Source organism: Schistocerca gregaria, chromosome 2 (assembly GCF_023897955.1).
Source record: "Schistocerca gregaria isolate iqSchGreg1 chromosome 2, iqSchGreg1.2, whole genome shotgun sequence".
In the NCBI taxonomy this organism is placed as follows: domain Eukaryota; kingdom Metazoa; phylum Arthropoda; class Insecta; order Orthoptera; family Acrididae; genus Schistocerca; species Schistocerca gregaria.
In genome coordinates this window covers 466,089,567-466,116,262 of record NC_064921.1, presented here as the reverse complement: position 1 = coordinate 466,116,262, position 26,696 = coordinate 466,089,567, and the positions used below count along the sequence as shown (strand labels likewise).

The window sequence follows — 26,696 nt, the reverse complement described above, 5'->3', positions numbered from 1 at the left end:
CTCATTGTAAACTTCTAAACCAGTGTGGCAGACGTATGGCATGGACAAAAATGCATATGTCCATATGCTTCTGGTCCTTGGTGCATCTCAAAACCGGGCTGGTGTTGCAACTCATGAATATGCTGCTAGATATCCTCATCGACGTCATCCAGATAAGTATGTATTTCGTTGTCTGGAGATGCACCTTCTGGAGTTAGTTTCTCTCCTTCCAAAAAAACGTGATAGAGGTTTTCCACAGACTCACCATACTCCAGCTAATGAATACCTATTCTGGAGAAGAACTTCAGTGAAGAACACTTAGTGTAGCAAGGCAGCTGCATCTCTCTCGCAATGCAAGGTCATTGACTTGCTGCACGAGTATGGGCTGCACCCCTGTCATTATGCTTTCATGCAACACTTGCATTCTGCAGATCACCATCAGTGGATGCAATTCTGTAAATGGATCCAACAACAAGTGGAAGCCAATGATGACTTCGTGAATGCAGTTACATGGTCGGATGAAAATGCATTGACTCGTGATTGTGTCTTCAATATGCACAATGCCCACCATTGGTATGAGGTTAACCTGCACATCACCCATGACGGTGGCTGTTAAGTTCACTTTGGTATAAATGTGTGGGCCAGAATATTGGGCGACAGATGTTTGGGCCCCTACGTGTTGCCTGACTGGTTGACTGCATGAAAGTATCATGCATTTCTCTCAAACTATGTGCCTGATGTGCTGGAAGATGTTCCACTACATGTTTGGCAAAGGATATGGTCCCAGCTTGATGGTGCACCTTCACACTCTGGAATTAATGTGCGGCAGTATTTGGACAGACATTTCTAGGGAAATGGCTCAGACGTGGAGATCCAGTTGTATGGCCACCGCATACACCTGACCTAAATCCCCTGGATTTCTTCCTGTGGGGACACCTGAAGGAGCATGTGTACTGTACTCTGGACGAATGTGGAACACTTGGTAGTGCGTATTCATGCTGCTCTTGTTACTGTGGATGGAGCTTTACTGCAAAGGGTCCAGACTTGTATGATCTGGCAGGTTGTGCAATGTTTGGATGTGCTGGGAGGTCGCTTTGAGCATTTATTGTTCTGAGGACAACATATTCTGTTGTGAAGGTCATGCGGTCATTAATACATACATTATTATTGTCACTGGTTGCTAATGTGCGACATCTGAGTGCTCATATTACGTGTAGTATAAATGACAAGTAGACGTGTTTATTGCACTGTGCTATCATCTCTAGCATCTTGAAACTGATAATGTTTTTGTAGTTATTTTGTCCTATGACAGGTCATTTGTTTCAACTGTCTGTTTCTTATTTATGTAACCACGTATTTGTTATGTTCAGCATCACAAAATGTTGTAAATTTAGGCTACATGTGAACTAAGAAACAGTGTATATTACAGCATTAAATGTCAGAATGAAATTAACTAATAAAAAAAGTGTGTCCCAACATAGGATCGAACCCTCGACCTTCTGCATGCTAACCCAAAACTCTATCCACTACACCAGCTGTACAGGCCAATTAATATGAGCTGACTGAAGTAGTTACTGTACATGTGGTTACAGTGTTGCCAGGTTGCCACTCTTTAACACCCTTTTTCTGCCGGATGTACTCGCCAGACAAAATTTTATGACAGTCATTTTTTTGTTGCTGGCATGTGAGGGGTAGCGCTGCGAAGCCTGAGTGCGCAGATTTCGCTTCACCCTGTATAGCTCTGAAAAGACTGAGATTATATTTTAATAAATCCTAAACTATTGTAAAAAGAATAAAACATAAAATACTGCTGTCGCACAGTAATAGCAGTTTGATTAATATGTGAAATAGCTAATTTAAGCTTACTCTGAATAAGGCTGAGGGTTCATTAAATAAAAACAATATCTCAATTGATGCTTTAATACAGTTAATAAAGTTAATACAGTGTGTCTATTACTTTTAGTCAAATAGTATGTAAATAGCGGGTTTTAATTGGGTCTTACATCCTAAAAATATTTAAGTATTTGAAAATAACTAATACAGTACTATAGTAATACAGTACTAAACTAGTACTAATATTTTGAAACTGAAAATTTAACGTTATGTATATATTTAATTCTCTATTTTATAAAGATTTTTAATATCGCTCTAAATGCCGATATTAGGGCTAGACTGTCTTTAGAAAGGTGTAAATGCTGACCGTCTGAGTGGATTAGTGAATATGAAGGTGTTGATGACTGGTCAGATATCCAATTCATCCAAAACATCTCGGTGGGCATGAAGAACAGCCAAGTTGTTCAGTCGCTTTAATCCCATTGTTGATCGGAGATATGACTTCAGACGTGTAAGGGCGCTAAATGATCATTCTGCTGTTGCTGTCATAATTGGAACTACTTGGAGAAGCTTAATGCACTTCACTACATCACATAACATTTCTCCAACTGTTGTCTCTTGTGTAATGTACTTTCTTACATCACACATGTTTTTTATTAGCGATATTGGCTAACATATTCAAGTGTAAACGCAATCTCTCGATGTCTAGGCCATTTTTTAAAAACTCAAGTGATTTTTCCAAATTTGTTTCACCTCTGTTTACTAAAAGCAAGCACTCTTGTTCAACTGCAATGACCTGTGTGAGTCTAGTTGAAGCAAGCCACTCAGTAATGTAAGATTGCGCCGTTTCACAAACTTCAATGTAAATAGCTTTGTAGTATTCCTTTGGGGTTTTGAAAGTGTGTGGTGAGCGGGCTTCATTGTTTTCATACTTCTTTGGTATTCTTTAATTCTGAGAAAGCAAAGGATCATCAACTTTTTAAGATTTTTCTTTTAAACACAATTACCAAAAGTGTTCAAAAGTATCACGCTTTCCATTCAATATACAAATCAAGCCCTCATATTTCTTTTCCAGACCAGCAACATTGAGGGCATTGAATTTTTCATTTACATCCTCCACTGGGTTTGTTGTGTAGCAATAAAGGCGTAAAAAGAGAGAAGTCTTGAATTCTAACATTGACTCAAGGTAGCCTGCACATATGTAACCTGCCTCTGCTTTTTCCTCTGCAGAAAATGTTTCAAATTACTCTAGAAGTTCTTCAAAGTTTTTCAATATTGTCAAGATACTACAAGCTCGCATAGTCCATAGAGTCGGGGAAAGGGGTCGTAGACCAGCTTGGTCGTTGGCGCTCTCACAGCGTGTGCTTCTGAAAAGTCCTATCCTTTTGTTGGATTACCTTGAGGTGTTTATTAAGTCCTTGGCTAAAGCCATAATATCCCTCATAGACGTAAGATGGCAGAGACTGTATACAACTGCCAAGTCTAAACTGTGAGCAGTGCAGTGCACATAACATTCTTTTGGTTGTATATGCAAAACTAACTTTTTTAGTCCTTTGAACTTGCCTCTCATATTCAAGGCACCATCATAGCACTGTCCTCTTAAGTCATCCATTGACAGATCAAGATGAGCAAAAACGTCTTTTAAAATACTAAACAGAGTTTGTGATTCAGTGTTGGGGGGTCTCGTATAAGCCAATAACGTCTGTTTCATCAACCATAATAGAAAAATGTTCAGTCTTCTTGATTGAAGTCATTACCATTCTCAACACAGACTTTCCTAGTAGATTAATGATCTCGTTTTGAACATCGTGGGATGTCCACTTATACCCCAAACTCCCTAACCAATCTTTAAACTCAGGTATGTCATTCTTTCGGAGTTCCAACCAGGGCCGGATGTAGGAGTTTTATGAAGGGGTGGCAAGCTTAAATTTGCCACCCCTTCTTTCACTCCCAGTCATAAAAATCAAAAATTTTTGAGAGTAATTTGGGAAATAGATTTCAAAATAAATGTCTGTATCTGACAACATTAACTTATTTTATTAAATGAATTAAGGTTAAAGAAAACAAACATAAACAATTTTAAAATATACAAGAATATACCATAAATCTGACACAATAATCAATTTAAAACTTTGCTTTCCAAGCTTTTTTGGCTGCAAAAACATTTTTGATATCATCATAGTTTACGGAAGCAGTTTGTGGATATTATACTGACATTTCTTAATCTTTGTTGAGCAGTCACGCTCCTCAAATCATTTTTAATTAGTTTCAGCTTGCTGAAACTTCTTTCTCCAGAGGAAGCAGAAACGGGTATGGTAAGGAATATTCCTAAGGCTGTAGTAATGTTGGGATACCCCTCTACCAATTTATTTTTGTAAATCAAACTTAATGTGGATGATGCAGTGGCATTTTGCAAGTCTCTCTCTATTACCAGGGCATGGTGCTTGAAACTTTCAATTTTGTAAATAAACTCTTCCTTGTTTAGATCTTCTGCGTAGGTATCAGACAATTCTCCTGCTTTGGCCTTTAAGTCCTCCACTTCCGTTTCTTGAATTTGGACACGACGCAGAAAACTAAATTTTGCACTAATGTTCTCCAGTGCAGTAAGCCGGCTACTCAGCTCCATTTTCACTGTCAGTTATTTCTGACAGGGACATCCTGAACAAATCTTCCTGTGAATGTTTGGATACTTCATCCTCACAAATCTTATCAGTCATTTCTTCCTTTCTTCTGGTCCTTTTTTTCTGAGAATACTGTTGATACCTCATTATCTTCTGCTAGCACTTTGGCCTCAGAAATAGCTTCAGGGGTACAGGATTCTCTGGAAATTTTCTGAAAGTTCAAAAGGCCTTGAATGTTTTGAATGGCTTTATCAATTTTAAGGTCTTCTCTTTGCAGAAACTGATTAACATGATCTCTTTCTTCAATATTGCATGCCAGAAACAAGTTACGGCAATAAATTTTAGTTTTCTCATATTTTTTTAAAAAAATAGGCCTTGCCTCTGTTTTTGTTTCTGATGTTGAGAACTTATAAGTTTCAATTTCTTCCAGAGCCTTTACAACTTCATGAAAATGCTTATAAACTGCTTCAACTGCCTTTCAGCTTTTTTGGTTGAGGTGATGTCTCAGTTGCCACTCCTCACGTTGCCACTTTGTCTCAGAAATGTGCTCAAAAATCAAGGATTAATCACCTATGATCAGATGACTGAACCATTCATAGTCATTGGTAATCCTCTCAAGATCAACGCACACATTTCTTTTTGCACTTCCACTCAGTTGTGAGGTTTTTCGGCACAAACCTTTCACATGTGCAAAACCTCGATCAAAATTCGATATATGGTGAAAGTGTTTTAAGTTTAACAGGTCACCAACCATCCTTATTGTTAAACATCAGTCTGATATCTCAAGAATATGCACTTGTTCAACGTTTTCGTCGGTTTTTGAAGTTGAAGATCTCCCTGGGCACGGTTCATCTTCTGCATGTTCTCAGCCTTCCAAAAATTGTTTGGACCAATAAAACCAGCAAGAATGTTCCACACAGGGCTGTTTCAACTTTTCAGAGGCCAAAATTGCAGATTCCCAAAGTTAAAAAAACTTGATTGCATGATGTTGGTTTAAATTCCTCTGTTCTGTTTTTGTAATACACAAGAAAAGCACAATTCCACTGATGGCGTTCTTAAAAATCACATGATGGCTGTACGAGACTGATACTGAGTATCTGGAATGGATGAACACACCGGTCTACACAAGAACAACAACACAGCATTGCCAGATTGCTCACAGTGTTGTCAGTCTCATTACTGTTCTCACACACCTCATATATTTTTTTAATACAAATTTCACCAGATTCTTATAGTATCTTTTGATTTGATTTAGTTTTGTAGACCTACGCTCTTCAAACAAATTTATTCTGTGCCAATATTCCCTTTCAATTAAAAATGTATTTGAAAGTATTACTGTATGTTTTCACTTTGTCATTAAACTTTTTGGCTTTTACATAGAATTCTTTTATTCTACAGGAATACAAACACTAACATTACATTTTGAGCAGTACAGAACAGCAAGCTTAAATTGCAAACACATGCCATTCTCACATTTAATAATAATGTTATTATTTTGTGTTTCATATATTCCAAGTTTCACCACCTCAGTATATACTGAACATCAAGCAGTTAATCACATTTTGGTTGTAGCATCACTTATGCAGCACACACGTTTTCACAACCTGTCTTTTGCTGATGATCCTTCCACAAAGGACCACAGACTATTTAAAACCAATAGAAAATTATTATGTGACGAGGGATTACTTGGTCATATACACCAATTGCAGTTATTTAAAACAATGGAAGGTCCAGGATATAACAATAAAATATGGAATGAGTAGATTCTTACTCACCACATAGAGGTGGTGTTGAGTCACAGACAGGCACAATGAAAAATAAATATCAGATTTTGGGCAAGGTACTTCTTCAGAAGTAGAACTCTCACACTAAGGCACTTGGAGGCAGTGGCCGTGTGTGTGTGTGTGTGTGTGTGTGTGTGTGTGTGTGTGTGTGTGTGTGTGTGTGAGAGAGAGAGAGAGAGAGAGAGAGAGAGAGAGAGAGAGATAGTTTTCTATTTCTGAAGAAGGACCTTGTCTAGAAGCTGATAATATTTCTAGCGCTCTTTTTCATTGTGCTCGTTTATGACTTCACGCCTCCTCTGTATGAAGAGTAGCAATCTGTCCTTTCCATATTGTTGTAATTGCAGTTCTTTTCATTTCCAGTTTTGTCACTTGGTCAATGAAAGTATTTGTTTGCAGACTCACTAAGTATCTCATAGCCTTACTCTTCCCCTACAAATACCTGCCCTGTAAATGAGCAAACAAGTACAGATTCATAAGCTAACTTGTACATTTCCAAGAAGAATAACATTATCACTGTTCGTATTAAACACTGAACCCACCATAGGCCATCCTCTGATGAGTCAAAACTTGACAGGATGGTAGAGGGATGAAAATAAGGCGACATCTTTTTTGGCTGATGTACCAATTCATTACAGCTTCTGGGAATAAGAGAGTCAAAATGTGAAGCGACTTCATCGAAGTCCCGTGTTCAAATCCAGTCTTACAAGTGCTTATATAAAATCATTATTTTTATGGCACCCTGAAACACAATGGAATTAATGGTAAAAGAAATAAAGATTTCGGGTCTTACCAAAAATTGGTTTTATCATCACAATTGACATGAGTTAAGCCTTCCAGAAAACTGGTACCAGCAGTTTTTGTTTGTCCTGGGGTCCAACAAACATTAACCAATTAATGGGATGACATTGGAATGTACAAGCACAAAATTTGGAAAACTCATGGAATAAACCTGTCATCCATTTCTGGACAAAGTTTTGCAACATTACATAAAAATTGAGACATTTCTGTACATTATTGGCTCATTGGGTGGGCAGAATGATCCCTCCTCATAAGACAGGCTGTTTGTCAATGAAATCATAAACCCTAGTTAGAATAAAAAAGGCAAGTGTGAGTAGGACTCTCACTCTCATGGTTCCGTGCTAACTTAATTATTAATACACACAATAATAATAATAATAATAGTAACTAGGGTAGTCCATGAAACTGTGGTAGCCGAGTGTCAGTGTGATGTAATGGCTAACACAACTGTCTAGTAAGCAGGGAACCTGTGTTGCTTCGGCCTACTTCATTATTGTAGATATAGGAGAGACTCAGTAAGTCTCCAAAACATCAGCTGTATACGATTAATATATCTCCTTTTCCTAAGAGATGGACAGGATTAAACGCTGTTTCACTCATCGCCAAGATGCTGTTCCAATATCGGAGAGCCATAGTAATTCTGATGCAGTGTTTTAGAAGGGGGAAAACAATGGGCTGAGGTGTCAGTTGGTATATGTATGGGGATGGAGATACATTAGGGTAGTCCATGCAGCTGTGGTAGCCAATGTGCTGGTACAGCATAGTGGCTAGCGCATCTGCCTAATAAGCAGGAGATTCGGGCTCGAATCCCAGCGCACGTGCCACTTTTAATTCTCACCTTTTGCCTACATCATTGTCATAGGTAAAAGTGAGACTCAGTATGTCTCAGGGACATAAACTGTGTATGATGAAATAAATATTCATCCAACCTTTTAATACCAGGACTAGTTAGGGAAAACATGGCAAGTGCAAGTTGGAGTCATGCTCTGTGGGTTCTTTTAAAACGTAGCTATGTATATAGCTAATTACAATAATATAGCTAATTATAATAATAATAGTTATTGTTTTGGTGTTGTTATTTCATGAGGCTCAGTAACGTGGCACAAGTCTTTCTATTGGGTGCCACCTCGGCGACTTGTGTGCGCTAACCTGCTCCAGTTATGCAGCCAAGGAAAAGGAACATACAGCTTAACGTTTAATCTGGAGCACTCTTTTTTTCCCCCTGTGACTCCTTGTATCATTGAGAGATGACAGCTAGGTTATAATGAAAACTGAAAAATCCATGGTTCAACTGGGATTCAAACCTGTGACCTCTGGGTTTACAGGTATGCACTTTTTCACTAGACCACCAGTTCCACCATGTATATAGATAGTACATCCATAGATCTTGATGAGTGAGTTTACAAATTTAAAAATATATGACATATGGGCTATGTCTGTTGATTTCCGTGGCTTAGAAGTTTAAATTATTTACACCACCAAGTGCCCATGGACCTTAGTATTTGGCATAAATGTCAACTTGATATCTTTGTGTGTACCTGAGAAAAAGGGTTCTTAACGGACTGCCAGAAACACATACAGACAAGGAATGGCAGAAATATGTATTTTTTGTTGTATAGTTTCTGTCAAACTTTGCTTCTTGCTAAACTTTATGACACTGCATCAATTGGAGGTAACCTGTAAGTTTGTGAGTATCAAAATATATATCACAAATGGTCTTATATTTTGACTGCATTGATATAGACACTTAAATGTTTACACCACCAAGGGACCATAGACATTAGTATCTGACCAATTCCAGCTATATATATCTTGTGGAACAAATTGTTGAACATCCTGTAGGATAATATTGTGCACTAAATCAGATTGTTTAAAGTTCAAAGCAAATGTTTATTCAAGAAATATGCAAATAGTGCCCTTCAGGCCCCTATAATCCGGGACAGAAGAGAAAGCATTTGGGATGTGGTGTTACAGAATAATATTGAAGGAAAACATTGACAAGAAGAATGGAGAGGATGATAGGACATTTGTTAACACATCGTAGAACATAAAAATTGTGGAGGAAGACAGAGATTGGAATGCATCCAGCAAATAGTTGAGGACGTATGTTGCTAGTGCTACTCAGAGATGAAAATGTTGGCACAGGAGAGGAATTCATGGTGGGCTGCATAAGAAAGAACGTATTTCTTTATCAAGTTCACTGTATGCTCCCCATTGGTCAACCAAGCCCGCAGATGTACCAGTTGTTTGTCGAACTTAACCTCACTTTAGAAGCAACTGTCATGCTGTGCATATCATGGCAGGAAGTATGTTGGCGTTGGTAGGCAAAGCATGCAGGCAAAGCATTTTTTGCACTGGCTTTAGATGTATTTAAAGAAGAAAAAGAAAACTAGACACTGATCCAGGGAATGGTTGAAATTCAAAGATAAATATATCCATGAAATTCTGCTAAAAATATTACACCTGAAGTGCGATGAAATCATAAACTTTAATTCACATTTGAAGAGGACACAATTATGCAGAAATTTATTTCATTTTCTCAACAATTATCTACAACTCTTAGATACCTGCCAAATGTAGCAGGTTTCGAAGACTGAGTGACTTACTATGGAAAATGGAGTAATACATGAATTATTAGAAAGAAAAAAAAAATTAATACTCCTACTTGTTTGTTGTGCATAGACTAATGATTTTTCTCATGTCTTGCTGTGTAATATGTGCTTGGGAAAGACAGAACAACTGTACCATTCCGATAATGGTTGTGGTCTTTATTTTTTGTCCATGTAAACCCTCGATTTCAGTTTCCAGAATTGTGGAAGCTAACAGTAAAAAGAGATAAATACCAACAAAAAGTTATTTTTGCTCAAATTGCGTTAGTGAAACATTAACATTTATATGTCTGTCATCTCGAAGTTGCAGTGTTCCATGTATTCTCTGCTTTGAGCATGTTGACTTTTCATGGTATTGATTTACACTGAGCTATTAAGTTCAGTGAAATTCTTGACAGTGACTGTGCAAATCTCCAACTTCTTTTCTTCTGCAGTCTGGGGTAATGCAGGAATGCTTTAACATAAAATCAAAATCTTGGAATTAAATATCAAGAGTTTCTTCAACAACATTCTTCCTATATTCTCCAATAACCATACATCAAATTCTTCTACACGGTTCTTTCTTAATACAGGAACATCAGATGTCTTGTTCTCTCCAAATCTGACATTTTTATTTTTAAATGGTTGCCAGTTTGATACATACCAAGAGAATTAACACATTTGAAAATGTTTATTGGTTTCTACACTCACTTTAAATATTTTTGACTGTGGCTCTTACTCCAGGGCCAATGTGCTATTCTAGCCTGGGACAGTGACCCTTGGAGTATGCACAAACACTGCCCACTATCACTTCCTCTAAGAAGTTAATGTGATCATGTTCCCACTTTGAAGACATGCATCATCTCTTGAGGTGACTAACACACAAGGTCACACGAAAATTAAGCTCTGCTACTTATTAAATCATAATATCATTTTATTTGTTTATTGGCATTATTTTTCAGAAAGGTAGATTTATCACTCTTCCAGAGTGGTATTTAATATCGCAAAGTCTGACAAGCAACTGGCTTTTGTTCATCAAACACAAGCTGTAAAGATACAGAATTCATACATAGTTAAATTCAGAATCTTTCACTTTAAAGTCAGAAGTGTGAAGTTTTCGTACCCTTATAGTCTTTGTAAAGGAGTTACCATGTATTTTAGCTATGTTACATACAGTGATGCATTTTTTAAATAGTGCACAAGCCCACATTTTGCATATGGTATTGTGTGTTAGTACATGCGTATCGTTTTATTATTATTATTATTATTATTATTCTGTTTGATGTATTTCTTGGGCAGTATCCAATTCATTAGTAGATGCCTTTATGCCACAAAAAGTGTATCACAGAGCTCCCAACACTGCATGGATCTGAAGAGGCACCTTTGAAGCGTACAGTTAGAATAACCATGGAAGGAAGTATAGTCAAGAAAATACCATAGCTGTAATAGTTAATTACGTTGTAATAAATAGTCATAGTTATTTAATCCTGTGGATAATTATAACCAGTGTAAGGAAGAGTATAATAATAAGGAATATAAAGGAAAATCTTTCAAAAAATCATTTTTCTTCATAATTTTATCACACAAAGCCTCCAACACCTGTGTAGTCAAACTTAATTGTTAAATCGCCTATCAGTGAAAAGTATCTTTCAACACTGTAAAATGATGTCCTTGTTTCATAAGCTGTGACTTGGTCATGAATAGAACCATGACCCAGAAAGTGTAGAACAAGTTCCCTTTATTTCCGTCTATGAACATAAAATAGTACGGTCTTTAGACTACCGGTTTTGCTCCATTATGACCATTTATAGATCTGCAGCAAAATACGAGAAAATTAAATACAACTAGTTGAGCCTACATCATAAAACAGTAAAATAGGCCATAATAAAAAATATTACTTGCATTTGTATGGAAAATATATGCTTAAAATATGATGAGGCATAACTGTTTTAAGACATGACCTAATACAGAGTGTGTCAAAAAGAAACATCCCATTTAAAGAAAGCCTAATTGTTATTTTATTAAAGATATGTGTGTGAACAACATGCTCTTGAAAGAGCAACTTCTCAAGTTTCACATGGTTCCCAACATGAGACGGACTCTGCAGAATTCAATGTGTTTTGTGCAGTTTTATGGGAAAAGGTGTATGGTCCATATTTCTTTGCAGAACACTCTTACAGGACACACGTAACTCGATATGCTTGAGAACTTACTTTTGCCACAGCTGAAGACTGATTGGAACAACTTCATTTACCACCAGGATGGGGCACTGCTACGAAAAGAAATGATTTTTTTTAACTGTTCATAAAAAAACAAAATTTATTGTATATATTCATTAGATTCAGAAGTATAGACATGCCAGATCGGATGATTCTTTTTGATACACCCTGTATATTGGAGCCATAGTGGTTTCATCAGAAAATACACACACAAGCAACTTAGCATCATTGCAAATGTTTAAAACATGGTGTGAAACAGACCACAGTGATGGAGTCATCCCATTAATAGTGCTTCTATACTTAACGAACTATGGTACAGTAGCCTCAAAATATGCTTTTATTGTAATCTCATTAGATGTCACTACCGTAATCGTACACATAATTGTCAATTATACAATTGTAAAACATGAAATAAAATGAAGAATAATAAGTAAAGTCTGTAGTCATCTTATCAGGTTTATAAGTTACTTCAGTGATAAAATGTAATAAATTAAAAGCATCAGTAATGTTAAATTTAAAATTGTTAAAAAGGAAATCGTTAAATGAAAATGTGATTTCAGAGACATCCAAGGTGATTTTAGATATAAATAATAACATAGTCAAGAACAAGCTTACAGAGCTAACAAAATAATATAAAAGTGATAAGATAGCTAAGGAAAAAAGTCAAATGGATGAAACAAAAGACTGAATTAGGTAATCAACACCATCTGTTAGTGTAGCCACCAGAATGCAGCAGAGGTGAGAAGTGGTTAGAAGAACTTAACTGCCACAGGGCCACCATACCCTGCAACACGCCATTCCAAGACAAGATTCGTATAATATTGTACATGTCAGTTAAAGAGATTATATAGTTGATGAAACATATACTTCCGGCCGCGGTGGTCTAGCGGTTCTAGGCACTCAGTCCGGAAACGCGCGACTGCTACGGTCGCAGGTTCGAATCCTGCCTCGGGCGTGGATGTGTGTGATGTCCTTAGGTTAGTTAAGTTTAAGTAGTTCTAAGTACTAGGGGACTGATGACCACAGATGTTAAGCCCCATAGTGCTCAGAGCCATTTGAACCATTTTTTTGAAACATATACTGAAGAAACTAGTATAGGCATGTATATTCAGATACAGAGATACGTAAACAGAAAGAATAAGGTGCTGCAGCTGGCAAGGCCTATATAAGACACAAAATGTCTGGCACATTTGCTAGATTGGTTACTGCTGCTACATTGGCAGTTTATCAAGATTTAAGTGAGTTTGAATGTGGTGATATAGTTGGCGCACAAGCGACAGTCTCCGAGGTAGTGATGAAGTGAGGGTTTTCCCATACGACCATTTCACAAGTGTACCATGAATATCAGGAATCTGGTAAAACATAAAATCTCCAGCATCACTGCCGCAGGAAAAAGATCCCACAAGAATGGGATCGACGACAGCTGAAGAGAATCATTCAGTGTGACAGAAATACAACCCTTCCACCGCAAATTGCTGCAGATTTAAATGTTGGGCCATCAGCGAGTGTCAACATGTGAACCATTCAACGAATCATCATGGATATGGGTTTTTGTAGCCAAAGACTCACCTGTACTCTGGATGACTGCACAACACAAAGCTTTACTCCTCGCCGGGGCCCGTCAACGCAAACATTGGACTGTTGATGACTGGAAACATGTTGCTGGGTCAGATGAGTCTCGTTTTAAAATGTATCAAGTGGATGGATGTGTATGGGTAAGGAGACAACTTCATGAATCCATGGACCCTACATGTCAGCAGGAAACTGTTCAAGCTAGTGGAGGCTCTGTAATGGTATGGGATGTGTGCAGTTGGAGTGATTTTGGGTCGCTGATATGCGTAGATACAGCTAACAGGTGATGTGTACATAAGCATCCTGTACGATCAGCTGCATCCATTCATGTCCACTGTGCGTTCTGACAAACTTGGGCAGTTCCAGCAGGACAATGCAACACCTCACATGTGCAGAATTTCTACAGAGTGGCTCCAGGAACACATAGTTTAAACACCTCCACTAGCCACCAAACTCTCCAGAAATGAGCATTTTTGAGCATATATCAGATGACTTGCAACGTCTGTTCAGAAGAGATCTCCGCCCCGTCGTATTCTTACGGATTTATGATCAGCCCTGCAGGATTCTATATACTCCTTCCACCTTTCTGCTTTCCCTTCTTTGCTTAGAACTGGGTTTCCATCTGAGCTCTTGATATTCATAGAAGTGGTTCTCTTTTCTCCAACGGTCTCTTTAATTTTACTGTAGGCAGTATCTATCTTACCCCTAGTGTGATAAGCCTCTACATCCTTAAATTTGTCCTCTAGCCATCCCTGCTTAGCCATTTTGCACTTCCTGTCGATCTCATTTTTGAGACGTTTGTATTCCTTTTTGTCTGGTTCATTTACTGCATTTTATATTTTCTCCTTTCATCAATTAAATTCAATATTTCTTCTGTTACCCTAGGATTTCTACTAGCTCTCATCTTTTTACCTACTTGATCCTCTGCTGCCTTCACTACTTCATCTCTCAGAGCTACCCATTCTTCTCCTGTATTTCTTTCCCCATTCCTGTCAATTGTTCCCTTATGCACTCCCTGAAACTCTGTACAACCTCTGGTTTAGTCAGTTTATCCAGGCCCCATCACCTTAAATTCCCACATTTTTCGCAATTTCTTCAGTTTTAATCTACAGTTCATAACCAATAGATTGTGATCAGAGTCCACATTTGCCCCTGGAAATGTCTTACAATTTAAAAGCTGGTTGCTAAATCTCCGTCTTACCATTATATAATCTATCTGAAACCTTCCAGTGATCCCCAGGCTTCTTCCATGTATACAACTTTCTTTTATTATTCTTGAACGAAGTGTTAGCTATGATTAAGTTATGCTCTGTGCAAATTCTACCAGCGGCTTTCTCTTTCATTTCTTACTCCCAATCCATATTCACCTACTATGTTTTCTTCTCTTCCCTTTCCTACTGTCGAATTCCAGTCTATTAAATTTTCATCTCCCTTCACTATCTGAATAATTTCTTTTGTATCATCATACATTTCATCAATCTCTCTGTTAATTGCAGACCTAGTTGGCATATAAACTTGTACTACTGTAGTAGGCGTGGGCTTTGTGTCTATCTTGCCACAATAATGTGTTCACTATGCTGTTTGTAGTAGCTTACCCGCACTCCTACTTTTTTATTCATTATTAAACCTACTCCTGCATTACACCTATTTCATTTTGTACTTATAACCCTGTATTCACCTGACCAGAGGTCTTGTTCCTCCTGTCACCGAACTTCACTAATTCCCACTACATCTAACTTGAACCTGTCCATTTGCCTTTTTAAATTTTCTATCCGACCTGTCCGATTAAGGGATCTGACATTCCACGCTCCGATCCGTAGAACACCAGTTTTCTTTCTCCTGATAACGATGTCCTCATGAGTAGTCTCCGACCGGAAATCCGAATGGGGGACTATTTTACCTCCAGAATATTTTACCCACGAGGACACCATCATCATTTAACCATACAGTTAAGCTGCATGCCTTCGGGAAAAGTTATGGCTGTAGTTTCCCCTTGCTTTCAGCCATTCACCGTACCAGCACAGCAAGGCCGTTTTGGTTAGTGTTACAAGGCCAGATCAGTCAATCATCCAAATTGTTGCCCCTGCCACTACTGAAAAGGCTGCTGCCTCTCTTCAGGAACCACACGTTTGTGTAGCCTCTCAACGGGATACCCCTCCATTGTGGTTGTACCTACATTACGGCTATCTGTATTGCTGAGGCACGCCTCCTCACCAACGGCAAGGTCCATGGTTCATTGGAGGGGGGATATAACCAGAGGATGCACAATAAAACATGAGAGTAATGCAATCCAGGTTAGAAAATCAAATCCCTCGGTACCAAGTAATCACATGGCAAGACATAAATAAGAGAAGCATTGTATGGTTAATGTGGAATATTGTCAAAGAAAGTAAAGTAGGCATTGGGTACAAAATTACTCTGTCCAGAGAGCACTCTTGGTGGCATTTGCTTTTTTTTTGTTAAAATTTCAAGTTGCATTCTGATAGCTGTACTAGTAGGCTCTGATCACCTTCTTCAGTCTTTTGTTTAATCCATTTGGCTTCTTTTCTTCGTTATTTTACCATTTTTATATTATGTTGTTAGCCCCAAAAGCCTTGTTCTTCTCCTCTAAGTTATTATTGTATCTAAGATAACAACCCTCGCCCCGCCAAAAGCACCTCAGAATCATATTACCTTATTACATTTTATCACTGTAATAACTTGTTCACTTGGTAGTCCCACTATAGACTTTACCTATTGTATTCTTCATTTTATTTCATTTTGTACAATTATGTAATTGATGAATATGTATAGGTTTACAGTCACCACATCTAACGAATTGGCAACACGAGCTTTTGTGACTATTGCATCACAGTTTGCTATGAATGGTACACTATTAACAGGATGACTCTGCAGGCACTGTGGTATGGTTTACACCATATTCTAAATATGTGCAATGACGCTTTGCTGATTACGTGTATTTTTCGATTATGCCACTATGACTCCATTAAATTTGGTCACGTTTTGAAACATTTATGCCTCATCATATTTTAATTGTATGTTCTTGATGCATATGAAAGTAGTACCTTCCTTTGTAGCCTATTTTTCGTTGTTTTAAGATGTCGACTGTACACTAGGTGTATTTTGTTTTCTTGTGGTTTGCTGCAAATCTGAAGATGGTCATCACTGACTGAAACGGATAGTCCAAGGAACAAACAATTTTATGATCATAGACAGAAATAAAAAGAAGTTATTCAGCTGTGTATGTTTGACAGACATGTCAAACGAAGTAGCATGTTGCTAAATAATTTGACAACCTAGTGAAATTCTATGAATTATTTGATTGTTTATGGGAGCCTTTACACACATTTGCAAAACTGATGAATCACTTGTAACTAATTAACTTATAATGCAAGCCCTGCATTCAAACTCAATAGCATGCATGAGAAATTTCGTACAGCAGCTTATTATCTCTCAAAATTTAGTGTCAGAATCTTTAAAATTCCATCAGCATGAAAATCTCTCTAACAGTCACTACAAAAGCTGAAGTTCATTAATCACCTTTACTATCATGAGAAATATGTAACATGTTCGTTGCTCTATTAGCAATAATAAGTGCGGCAAAATGTTATGCTTTAGAGCTGCCTTAAAGTGCTTAATGTTTTTAGCAAAAATCTTGGCTGATTTACTTCAAATGTTTACACACTACTGTAATCAACATTTGATGGAAATAGGCTGTATATTTTAATATATGTAATATGTATGTGGTATATAAAGAAGAAACTTTTTACCAAAAATATTGAAATGTTCTTGTCTGATTTACTTCAAATTTTTAGATGATGCCCTAATGAATTTTTATATAGGCTATATATTTTGTAATATATAAATATACATGTAATATATGAGGAGAAGCTTTGTTTCCAAAAATCGGGAAAAGTTCTCGATCAAATTACTTCAAATTTTTACACGATGCTCTGGTAACATTCAGACACTGTCAGCTATAGATTTTGTAAAATATGTATAAAGCGGCTATGTTGTCTCAACAAAACTCTCAAAATGTTCTTGCCCAATTTACTTAAAATTTTTACACAATACGCCAATACCATTTGAAAGGACAGAGAGAGAGTGTGTGTGTGTTTTATTTATTTTATTAATTTTTTTTATCGACAATGAACTAGCTTTCTGTTAAAACTGACTATGCTGTGCTATGTGATTTTGATTTCTTTCTTGCAATCAGTTTCAAATACGACAGGAGGGTGTGTAGACCGCTATTATTTTGCCTCCTTAAATATATTTTCAAACAATAATTGTGTACACAACAGTGTATGTGTTCGTTGTCTTCCTCACCCATCAGTTTCACAGAAAACAGGAAAGTTGTATTTTTGGCTTATCGGCTTATGATTAGAATACTGCTACAGAATCTGAATCATCTAAAACTTTATAATCCTATACATTCGAAGGTTAAAACTATGCCGAATACTGTCACTGAAGCGGCCGGCCGAAGTGGCCGTGCGGTTCTAGGCGCTACAGTCTGGAACTGCGAGACCACTAAGGTCGCAGGTTCGAATACTGCCTTGGGCATGGATGTGTGTGATGTCCTTAGATTAGTTAGGTTTAAGTAGTTCTAAGTTCTAGGGGACTGATGACCTCAGAAGTTGAGTCCCATAGTGCTCAGAACCATTTGAACCATTTTTTGTCACTGAAGCTACTACCCTCGCAGATACAGCTGCTGGAGAGGACTTTCATACCCCATATATCTATTATCTTTACTGATTTACTCATTCATTTTAATGTTTCATTTGTAATAACAATAAATAAGGCTCAAGGTCAGAGAGAGGGGTAAGAGGGCAGAGTGGGGGACAAGTAGGAGAGGGGGAGGAGTTAAGCATGTATATAAAATTCCCATACATATTTAACAATTACGAAGCATTGTCGGGTTTGCTAGTGTTTCATATTTATAAATGACCAGCATTCAATTATAAAAGACAATTACACATACACAACATACTAGTGCGTTGAGAATAAAATCTTGTGGTTAATTTGCAATCTCTCATTAAAATATCTATAAATTTTTGCATTAGTTGTCAACAAAATAAATGAATATGTTTCCATATATGGCACTGTAACATGTTCGTATTTAACAAAAATTAAAATATTTCTTAAATTATTGCACTTCATTGCTTGTATAACAGGATTTATGGGATAATGGTCAGGGACATGCATGTTGATCTCGTGCTATGTTTATATGTGGAGAATTCATAGTAATGGCAAAGATTGTGACTTATTCTAAGTACATATTGCATGATTGGTTCATTTGTTAATTTTTAATAAAGTATTACTATTAAAACATTTATAATTTGAGATGTACTTTCACATTCTGTGTTAACTTTGTTGTGTCTGATTTTTACATAGTAGGTTTGTAAGGTATGTTATGCATTTTTGAAGAAATACTATTATCCATCTCCACCTTTCAACCTGCTTTTGCACAGCAGACTAGTAATTAAGTAAGGAATAAAATTTTGTTGGTAGGACTTGGACGACACTAAGTGGAGCATGCCCGCCAAGGATGCAGTTATGGCGTAACCACTGTCATCGCTCGGAAAAACCGAAGCACAAACAAGCAGGGAGCTCATTGCCTCAGACTGTGGAAGGGAGAGTGTCAGCAACACCTGATTCAGCACCTTGAGAAAAGTTCAGAGCAGGCACAATGCTATCCTGTGAACAGGGCTACGTGTAGTAACTACACGTAGGCATGTCACAAGAATGCATTTCAGGCTGCAAACTTTGCATAAAAAAATGTTCTGACACTCTGAAACAACACATTAGACCAGCCTCAAGTCATCGACTGCTATAAAACCTTCTTCTTCCTTCCATTCAATCTGAATTTTTCCACCCCATTTGGATCACTGATACCAATGTATGGTCACCTGTACCAGTTACAGAATGACTTGGTGAAGACAACAAAGTTTTACTGCCCACCACCAGCTTGGGAGTCATTGCTACAAGTCTGCAGCTGTCTTGCTGTGGAGGGAACTTCAACTCTGCTAGCTGAATTCCTGCCAGTTACTCCTGTGACTACCTGAAGATGAGGGCAATGCTAGTCTTCCATGAATGAAGAAGCGATGTGCTCACGTGTGAGCTGTTCAACTTGAGAGCAGGAGGAGAGTGCCTGTGCTACCTTTCACGAGCAATACAAGTATTGGGACCAGCTTTCAAGTTGTCCTGTGTGTGTCTGTTGGGTCCTCCACCTACCCACCATCACGACAACTGGCAACAGGTGCATGGTGATTTCTGGGGACAAGCCTGAGTGCAACTACACTCAATGAGAGTGCAGAGAAATGCCTGCTGTCGCACCATTGTGTGACAGGGCTGCAGCACAAATCTCTGACTACGCCAGGGCGCTGCTCTGTGCCTCCTTGTAGTGTGGGTACAGCACACCCACTGCTAAGCCAAATCGAGGAGAAGACAGTGTGATTGTATAACTCTTGGAAATTGATGACCATTTATTGAATGATGTCTTACTAGTGCCTTGTAGAACTGCTGGACAACACCTCCACTCTACAATCCTACACCTCCACTTTACAATCCTACACCTCCACTTTACAATCCTACACCCACCTAAGGAGGCTACATTTGGTGGACACCTACATTATTAGTGCCTCCATCTGGCTGCTGTCCAGAAAGAGAGCAGCCTCCTATCCCACACTTGGAATTTTCCCCCTCAATCTCTGTGGTTAGTCTCAGTCTCCAAGCATGCCTGCACTCTGTTCTCGGCTCATCCACCTCAGCTAGCTGGCCCCACTTTGGCTGGCCAGCTGTGCAATCAAGTATACTTGTCACTGTAATCACCTAAAAAATATTTGTCATTGTTTCTTACCATTAACAGTGTAGGAAAAGATAGATTGCTACTTACTGTAAAGAAGACAAATTAAGTTGCAGACAGGCTCAATTAAGACACTTGCACAAAGCTTTAGGCCACAACCTTCATCAGCAAGTGAGGAAACACACACACACACACACACACACACACACACACACACACACACACACACACACACACACACACACACACACACAGTGCACTGTCAAGAGTTTGTGGGGCTGGGAGGTGGAGAGAAAAGGAGCAAAAAAAAAAGGCAAGCAACGGGGTAAGATGGGTGGACATATTGGCAGAGAATGCAGACAGAGGGTGGAAGACAAGAATGGTAAGGAGGTGATTCAATGGGAGCAGGGGAAGGGGGTAGACTGTGGGTCATTGTAGGTTGAGGCCGGAATAATTACGGGAGCGGAGAATGTGTTGTAAGGATAACTCCCACTGCACAGTTCAGAAAAGCTGGTGGTGGAAGGGATGATCCAGGTGGCTTGGGTAGTGAAGCAGCCATTGAAGTCAAGCATGTTATGTTCAGCTGCATGTTGTGCTACACGGTGGACTAGTTTGCTCTTGGCTGGAGTTTGGCAGTGGACATTCATCCTAGTGGACTGCTGGTTGGTAGTCATAACTATATAAAAAGCTGTGCAGTGATTGCAGCAGAGCTGATAGATCACATGACTGCTTTCACAGGTGGCCTGGCCTCTGATGGAGTATGATAAACCTATGATAAGACTGGAATCGGAAGTGCTGAGTGTGTGGATTGGGCACGTCTTACACCTGGACCTTCACAGGGAAATGATACTTGCAGCAAGGGGTTGGGATTGGCATAGGGATATACTTGGATGTTGTGGAGGTTGAGTGAGTGACGGAACATCACTTTAGGAGGGGTGGAAAGTATCTTGAGTAGTATGTCCCTCGTTTCAGGGCATGATGATAGGTAATCAGAGCCCTGGCAAAGGATTTGGTCCAGTTGTTCCAGTGTGGGGTGGCATGAGTGACAAAGGGGGCACTCCCTCAGATCTAGTCCACAAACAAACCTGCTGCGCCATTTCCCCTCACTGCCCCAGTCGTCCCACCACCCCCAAGAACCAGCCCCAAAGGAATCCTAAAGTGCTGTTCCGTCGCCCACCCAATTTGCACAGCCTCCAATTCCATACCTGTGCCACTCCCAATCCCAAACCCTTGCTACAAGGATCATATCCCCATGGAAGACCAAGGTGCAAAAGCTGCCCAATCCACCTGCCCAGCATTTCTTATCCCCATCCTGTCACAAGTTTATCCTACCACATCAGGGGCCGGGCCACCGGTGAAAGCAGCCATATGGCTTATCAGCCCTGCTGCAATCACTGCACCGGTTTTTATATTGTTATGACTAACAGGTAGTCATAATGCAGCTATCACTTGGGGTGAAGCAGTCATCTGGAAGGGTCGGGGAAGAAGAAGGGGAAGGGATAGTGTACAGCTGTCCACTAAGATGAATGGGCCCTGCCAAACTCCAGTCAAGAACAAACTAGTCCACTCTATAGCACAACAAGCAGCTGAACATCACACACCTGATTTAAGTGGCTGCTTCACTACCCCAACCACCTGGATCCTCTCCTTCATCACCAGCTCTTCTGAACTGCGCAGATGGGAGCTGTCCTTACAACACATTCTCCGCTCCTACTACCCTCAGACCCTCCACCTGACAGTTTCCACTCCCTCTGTCCTGTCATCTCCTCTCCATCTTTGTCACCCACCCTATGTCGATGCACCTGCACATCTTTCCCCACTCTTCTCCTTTTTCACTCCTTTTTCCTCCCACCTCCCTGCCCGCAACCTCCTGACCTCGTGCCTGTTGGCATTCTACTTCTGCACACTCTGGCAGACAGCTTTTCTCTCTCTCTCTCCCCCCCCCCCCCCCCCCCCTCCCCTCCACCTATACACTGCTGCCCCTTTCCCTTTCCAGTGCCCTCCAGATTGCTGCTTCCGTCCCAAGTGATTGTTGCATACTGGCCAGAGCTGCCGAATTTGGTGGTCATGTGTGCTTGCTTGAGTGTATGAATGGTGTGTGTTTCTCTTTTGCCGATGAAAGCTGTGGCCAAAAGCTTTGGGTAAGTGTCGTTTGATTGTACTTGTCTACAACTTAAAATGACTTCTTTATGGTAAGTAGCAATCTGTCATTTCTTACTTTGCTGATATTTCTACCTGGAGTTTCTATTGTTTGATTTCTTGCAATCAGAATATGCATTAGACACATTGTTGCTTCCTAGTCTGAAGAAAATTAATTTATCTTTTATTGTTCATGTCACAGTGGTTCACTGCATTTTGTAGCAAAAATGTCAAAGAAGCGAATCTATGTGAAAGATATTTACAAGAACCATTGGAGTTTCTACTATCACTACTTAGTGATCCTGAGGATTCTGAAACAGATAATGGATATGTTTCAGACATGTGGACACTGAGCCATGTTTAGTTCTACATCCAAATAATAATAGCAGTCCAAATAGTACCAGTGTTTGGAGTTGAGGTTTCTAGTGATGATAGCACTGTTGTTGACTTGCTTCATGTTGATACATATGGAGAGCCTGTTGCAGGTAGCAGATTGACAAAATAAAACACATCCTTTATTTGCCACTGAGATGTTAGAGTGTGTGGTTCAGCAGTCAAATCTGTATGTTGAGCACTTGAAACAAAAATGGCAATCTGATCAGACTGTGAAACAACAAAGAACTGGAAACAATTGACTATAGATGAGTAAGTGGAATGATATGAAAATCTTGAAGAGTATATTTGTGTTTCCATAAGTAGTGCACTGCTGGAGTACAGAACCTGCTGTTGGTCAACCCGATATATCAAAGTCTGTGACATGCAGATATTTCAAAAAGATATGTCAAACTATTAAAAAAAATATCAGTAGTATGAATCCTCCAACACAGCATCCAAATCATGAAAACTTCACAAGGTCATAACTCTTATAACTTTTCTAAACAACACACACTGCCAATGAGGTATTAGCTGTGAATGAATGGAAGATATATTTCAAAGGGATGCTCATTGCTCAGGCAGTATATGTTTTTGAAATCAGGTAAACAAGTGTACAAATTGTGGTGTGTAGCAGACTCAAAAACAGGCCACGTCACAAAATTTGTTATTTGCACAAGGAAGTCAGACAACAGGTCTACAGAAAATTCTCTAGGAGAGTGAGTAGTCATTAGCCTGAGCCATGACCTGTGCATAGCATTTGACAACTTCTTCACCACTGTGAACCTAATGCTGATGTTGTTGATCAGTTGCATCTATTATACAGACACTGTGAGGGGAAAAAAAAACAAGAAATGACTGCCTTGAGTGGTGAAAGAGAAATGTAACTAGAAAAGAGGAGAAGTTCAATTCCAATGCAAACTTGGTACTGCAGCTATAAAATTGATGGACAACATACCTGCCACTATTTTGACTACTTTAGATGGCACAAGACACACTACACTTGTCTCAAGAAAGAGCAGGGGTAAAACTGCCAGAACTGTAACAATATACAGTAGTATAATGGGAGACATAGATCACTTTGACCAACTAAGAAAACGTTATGCATTAAATCAATGTTCGCAAAAGTGGTGGCATCAGATTATCTACTTCTTACTAAATGTGGCAATTCTAAATGCCATTGTATTGTGCAAAGTGAATATAGGTTAAGAAAAAAACTAAGATTCGTTTAACTTTCAAGTAGGACTCTCAAAGCAATTGATAGATTCGTTCTCATCCTGCTCAAAGAAAGACCATCCACTAACCTGTATAACCAAGAGAAAAACCTTAGCAGATCATGTTCATGCGGCAAAAGTGGGAGATCATATGCCTATTTAGGAAAAAACACACAGATGGTGTTGCATGTGTTCTACTAAAGCGCGAGGCAAGATGACTAAATACATATGCAGCGACTGCAGAGTGCCCCTGTGTGTACATAGAACCATGATGCCTCCAATATAATAGACAATAAAAAGATAAAAGTTGAAAGTTATTTGAACATTCATTTGGGAAATACATATTACTTGTCTACAGGCACTTAATTTACTATGAATATAAATCATTTGGAAAGAAAGTGGAAATGTTCTTGAAATAAAATACACAAAATGCAGTTGATTTTTCACTTGAAATGGCAACTTACAACAGCTCGCAAAAGAGTCAGTGGGAAGAATACTTACTACCTTAGTTTTTGTCCTAATTCACAAAATTAAATATAGTCAGTTGATAATAGCTATAATGTTGTACCAAAAATATTAACTTCCGTGAATTGCTACAAAAAATGTGCCCACAAAATGAGTTAAGTAGCTAAAAATGATTTATCTGTCTTCTTATAGGCACCTTTCATAGAGGTTTTCCTTTCTTTCTGTCATCTGATCTGGTGATCAAGTGATAAGTGCGTGTCTGGAGGCCATACGGTCATGGCAACAGATCCCAGTCTGACCATGGAATTTTCAGGATGCCTTTGACCTAACTTTCGCCTCTCAGTAGTGAGAATTTGCCAGGAGCAATATGTGGTTCAAATCCCATGTTAAACTGTAGGTCCCCTTTCTCCCATAGGATTACTCGGTTATCTTAGGGACATGCAAGTCACCAAAATGTTACACAAGTGCAAGACTTGCATCAGACATTGAGTCTCACAGAATTATAATTGTAATCATATTTCTTTCTGTTCTCTAGTAGTCTCACATTAGCTTCACAGTCTACTCGTAGAGCCCTCACTTGCAACACAAGTATAAAATCTACTTTGTGTAATGTTTAATATTTTACATGAAATTGCTTGAAATGATTCATTCTCTAATACCAATTTCTGGGGGCAATGAGAATCGAAGTTGAAGTGTAGATTTTTACTGAAATGTTCCATGGATCATATTCACTCATAGATCACAGTCACAATGAATATTATTATGTGGAATGTTTTAATTGAACAAAAGAGTACACAGATAATTTATAAATATATTTATATAGTTGACCGTTCACAGGTTTTTGATTGATTGCTTATTTCCATTGAAGAACTGTTAAAGAGAGAAAGTGTTAATCAATATTTTTTTAACCCATTTTGCTACCCGTCAAACATTCTGTTTCCTCATGCATATTGTTAGATACACTGCTGTGTATTTCCTTCCTTCCCGTGTCCTGAGTTAGATTCAGTAGAGAGCAATACATATAATTTGTCCTTATAGTACTGTATTTATGAATTTCACTGTAGCCCTTTAAGTGCAATGAACTGTTGAGAGCAAATTCAGCGTCTGCAGCTCCTGGTCTAGTGGCTAGCATTGCTGTCTCTGGATCACGGGTTTGATTCCCAGCTGGGTGGGGATTTTCTCTGCCTGGGGACTGGTGTTTGTGTTGTCCTCAGCATTTCATCATCATTCGTGAACATGTCAAGATTGGGCTGTGGAAAGATTGGACTGTGTAACAAAGTTTACAGATTGGGACTTTGTACAGGTACTGATAATAGTTCAGTTGAGCGCCCCACAAACCAATTGTCGTTATCAGCAGATTCAATTGGTGAATAAATATACTGTGGGGCTGTAGTTAATATTCATAACTGCCTGAACAGGTGTGTGTGTGTGTGTGTGTGTGTGTGTGTGTGTGTGTGTGTGTGTGTCAGAGAGAGAGAGAGAGAGAGAGAGAGAGAGAGAGAGAATCTGGCACTTGTTTTTTCCAGCCTCTTTTGTTGAGCCTACACTGCATGATAGGCGTGTTGTGTGGGAATAGTATCGTCTGCCTTATTGACCTGCTTTGCAGGGCAGCCTGCACTTAATGAGCAAGAAATAATTTTCTGACATGTAGGCTGCCCTGTGCGACAGGTGTGTGGCATTGAAGTAGTGTTGCTTGCTTAATCAACCTGTTGTGCAGGGACTACACGTGGTGAAGGGTTTGGCTCAAGGTGTATTGAGACTGATATAGATGTTGGAACAGAGAGGGGACAGGAGGGGATGGACAGAGAGAGGGGGAAAGAGTAGAAGGAAAGTCAGGAAAGTGGGGAGGAGGTGATAGACAGATATAGGTGAGAGGATGAGGCGGACACACAGTCGGAGGGAGGAAGAAGTGGACACTGAGAGGGGAAGGAGGAGATGAGTGTGACATATGTGTTGAATGCATTTGCAGGCAAAGACATGAGGAAGAGGTTAGTTTCTTATAATGGTGTTTGAGTAATATATTCTTTACAAATTTCTTTTTCAAAACTGCAAACTAAGGCAAAGACAAATTTTAATATTTATATTTCTCCAAAAATAACAATCCAGAGAATGTTGCTTCACAAAACTGTTCGTTAAAAATACTGAAGTTAAAGAAGACCCAGAAAAACGTTTGAGTTAATTATTTTAGGTTTGGTACCATTAAATTATGAAGGTAATATTACATATATTCAGAAATTTGAAAATGCTTTTGATTTCTATTATTTAATTTCTAATTGCAAAATGGGGTATGGGATAAGAAAAAACTTGCAA

The 26,696-nt window shown here is 38.8% G+C and overlaps 1 protein-coding gene across 1 annotated transcript in view; it reads left to right on the top strand.

Moving 5' to 3' along the window:
- LOC126326024 (G patch domain-containing protein 11) overlaps window positions 1-23,562 on the top strand; it is a 123,262-nt gene extending 99,700 nt beyond the window's left edge. The window contains exon 6 of the transcript XR_007560490.1: window positions 18,903-23,562. The gene's annotated coding sequence lies outside the window, so the exon portion shown is untranslated. The remainder of the gene's footprint in view (window positions 1-18,902) is intronic.
- Window positions 23,563-26,696: the final 3,134 nt, after the last annotated feature.